The sequence below is a fragment of the Pinus tabuliformis genome, chromosome 7 (genome assembly GCF_031772625.1).
Source record: "Pinus tabuliformis cultivar Carrire ecotype Pingquan chromosome 7, CPIR1, whole genome shotgun sequence".
NCBI lineage: Eukaryota > Viridiplantae > Streptophyta > Pinopsida > Pinales > Pinaceae > Pinus > Pinus tabuliformis.
Genome location: NC_142293.1, coordinates 679,317,245 through 679,320,661, shown reverse-complemented (window position 1 = coordinate 679,320,661; position 3,417 = coordinate 679,317,245). Strand labels below are relative to the sequence as shown.

The window sequence follows — 3,417 nt, the reverse complement described above, 5'->3', positions numbered from 1 at the left end:
ACCATACCAAGACTTGTGAAGCCCTAGTAAAGTAAAACTAAGGTCCTGCTCAGGTACAGTGACACCCACACCACCTAGCTCATCTTGAACCTGAGTGAACTTCAAAAGATATGTGACAATGGGCTCTCCTTGTCTCATTCGGATACTCCTTAGCTTCTCCTTAAGAGCAAGCTTCTTGGCATCACTAGTACTTTGATATAGATATAAAATATTTTTGAACATCTCAAAGGTTGTCTTCTTCTCATGGATATGAGGAACTATATTATCTTTGACCCCTTCTAGAATAATCCTTTTGGTCTTGATATCATTCTTAGTATGTTGGGTCAATTGTTGGGGTTCTTGCGGTGGTGGTATATTGTTCTTGACGAAGTCTCCCACCCCATTATCCTTCAATACTATCATGATCCCCCCTTTCCAAGAGACGAAGTTAGAGGCTCCCTCTAAATAGTGGTCTGGTCTCAATCCTTGGAACACCATCCTTCTTACCAAGAGAGATGTCCTTCACAATCTAGCGCTAACCTTCTTAACTGATCTGCGCTGGTGACAAAATGATCTTGGTGGATGTCTTTATACAAATCTCTACTTTGATACCATGTAGAATTTCCATGAAATCCTGCAACTGCTATGATGACAAATTTGAAACTAATTTTGTTGCACGAAGACACAAGATTTCTCTATGATAGATAAGCAGCAGAATAAAAGAATCACAAAGATAAAGAACATAGTCACATAATAACACAATATTTTTCTAGGGAACCCAACTTGGAAAATCCTCTCCTTGCAAATAGATTTTATTGAAAATAATTGAGGAAACATAATTGTTTACAAGCCAAACTGTTTCAACAGAAATCAAAGCTGCTCTCACTGCTAATACTTAGCTCCAAACCTCCCTGCAAGAACTCAACGCAACTCCTATTTCCTAGTGCAAATCTGAGCCCCTATTTCTTAGCAATTTCTCCCTAAATCCTAGCTCACATCATAAGGAAAATTATCTCTCATGAACTGCGCATAGGTTGCTCCTTACATGCTCTGCTAGCAATAACTCTTTCTCACACAAACTTGTGCTCAACAATAATGGTTCAATGATGTGCCTTCGACCTCCTTTTAAGCTTTTCGACTCATGCTAAATTTGGCAAGTTAATTTTAAGAACTCAACCTTGTGATTGATTTGTTAATTGAGTTGAACTGACTCTTCTAACTCGTCCTAACCTCAATTAGACACTGAGGTTGTCACTTGTTCTTTTACAAATATAAACTCGCAGTTGGAGACAAAAAAAACTAAGCCTCCAAATTTTGCGCATGAGTTAATTGCTCCATGACTTGTCCTTGAACTCGTGCATGCTAAAGAAGGATTGATCGAGGTCTTTCTTGACTAAGGCATAAATAAAGAAGACCTTTCTTGCTTCTATTTTCAACATATTTCTCATCAGATTTTTTGGTCTCTTTTACTTTAATTTATGCCATGCAGGGTGTTCTTTGTTCGCATGTGGATGCATTTTGGGGTTGCAAAGTAGAGTTTGTCTCTATTTGTTCGTTTTTTGTCTTTTCTTTTGTTTTTAGCTATTGTTGTTTGTATCTTTCGCTATTGTTGCTGTTGGTTTTGTTTTCTTTGTTTTTTAATTTTTAAATATTTTTTATTTCTTTTAATTTAAACATTTGTGAGCATGACTAATTTGCTTAAATTTAGATGTGATGTGATGTATTGTAGGTCTATGAAGATGGAAGATTTTGATGAGACTCTTGAAATATCTTTGTGAGAGAGATGTGGGCTAGTGCAACATAGGTAAGATAGATGGCGAGGTCTTATTTGGTGGAAATCCCATGAAATTGTTCTCATTTCAAATAAAAAATTCTCCTCCCTTGGCTATTTAGGGTTTGTGATTTTGGTCTTTGAATAAAATGTAATCAATTTTGCATAATATTTTTGTTCTATTTTTGTGTCTTTTCAAGATTTCTCATAAGATATTTTATCTTTATTTAATATTTTATGGTTTGATTTTTGTTTAGTTTAGTGGGTGGGAGATTAATGTAGGTCCTAATGGTCGAAGATTTCATAGATGTACTGGGTAAAGGTGAATGTTGTGGTGTATCTATGGTCGCATACATGTGTTTGTTTAAATTAGAAGCATTTTACATTATTGGTCATTTGTTTAATTATGAGTGCAATGCAATGTAGGTAAAAGAATGCAGAGGATCACCAATGAAACTACTGAAATATCTTCATTGAGAGAGACATTATAGTGGAGTGCAGATACAAATGTGGAGGTAAGTTTTCTCTTGGTTCAAAATCCATTCATAATCTTCTACAAAATCTTCTCGCTGCAAATGCTATAGTTCTTTTCCCTCTTTACTTATTTAGGGTTTATGATTTTTTGTGTTTGAATAAGATATACCTTTTGGTGCATAAGATTATTCATAAGATATTTGGTCTCTGTTTAAAATTTTTGATAACATATTTTTATCTTTATTTCATATTTCTCAAAATATTGTGTATTTAATATTTTTTCATAATATTTTTGTGTCTCTATTTAACACTGTTTTTTTTTTATGTGCAGGGTTTCCTTGGTTGGCCATGGACACTTTTTGGGGTTGTAAAGCATACTCTTATTTGTCCTTTTATGCTTTTTCTTGTTATTTTTGTTTTTTGTTTTAATTGTTGGTCATATTTTTTGCTATTGCTTTTTTAATTTTTAGTTTTTTAATTGTTGTGGCTCTTATATCTTTGAATTTATGAGCATGGCCATGCTAATTTGTGGTTTAGTATTTTGTTTTGCTTGTGCATTTTGATTTATTTTGCTTTTTCTTTTTTTGATTCAATGGGTGGAGAGATCTAGAAATACCTTAAGAACCCATAATGTGGGTGTAAGGTTGATGTGGAGTCCACAAGTGTAGTGGGTAAAGGTGAAGAGGTATGTAATTGGGGAATTTACTTGTTTATGGGCAAAGGCAAAAAGGGTATGTGTAAGGGGAATTTACTTGTTTGCTACTGTATAATTATGTCATTTCATGCCCATTTTAATTTAACTGTTTTGTTGCTTCATCCTTATATCATGTGTTTGTTGAAATTTAAATGCAATGCTGAGTAAGAAAGGTGAATGAACACTAATGATACTATTGAATATCTTTGTGTGAGAGATGCGTAGAGCACTTTAGCAAAATTAAAAGTAAAGGTAGAGGGTAAGTTATTTTTTGGTGCAAGGCTCATGTAACATGTATGTTCTACTATAAAGTCCTCCTAGTTCTTGGTTCATATACCATGGTTCTCCACCCTTCTTACCAATTTGGGGTTTTTAATTTTTTGTAGCATAAGATGTATTTTTGTTTAAATTATATGAGCCTCACACACCTTCTATTTATACATTTTAGAAGGTTCAACGAATAGACATGTCTCTTGGTACATTCACACCAAGCCTACAT

At 34.0% G+C, this 3,417-nt stretch overlaps 1 long non-coding RNA gene across 1 annotated transcript; it reads left to right on the top strand.

The window, feature by feature from the left end:
• The first annotated feature begins 1,706 nt into the window (after positions 1-1,706).
• LOC149249298 (uncharacterized) lies at positions 1,707-2,947 on the top strand. Its single transcript, XR_016265830.1, has 3 exons — positions 1,707-1,783; positions 2,177-2,265; positions 2,556-2,947. It is a non-coding gene; the product is annotated as an uncharacterized LOC149249298 (long non-coding RNA).
• The last annotated feature ends 470 nt before the right edge of the window (positions 2,948-3,417 follow it).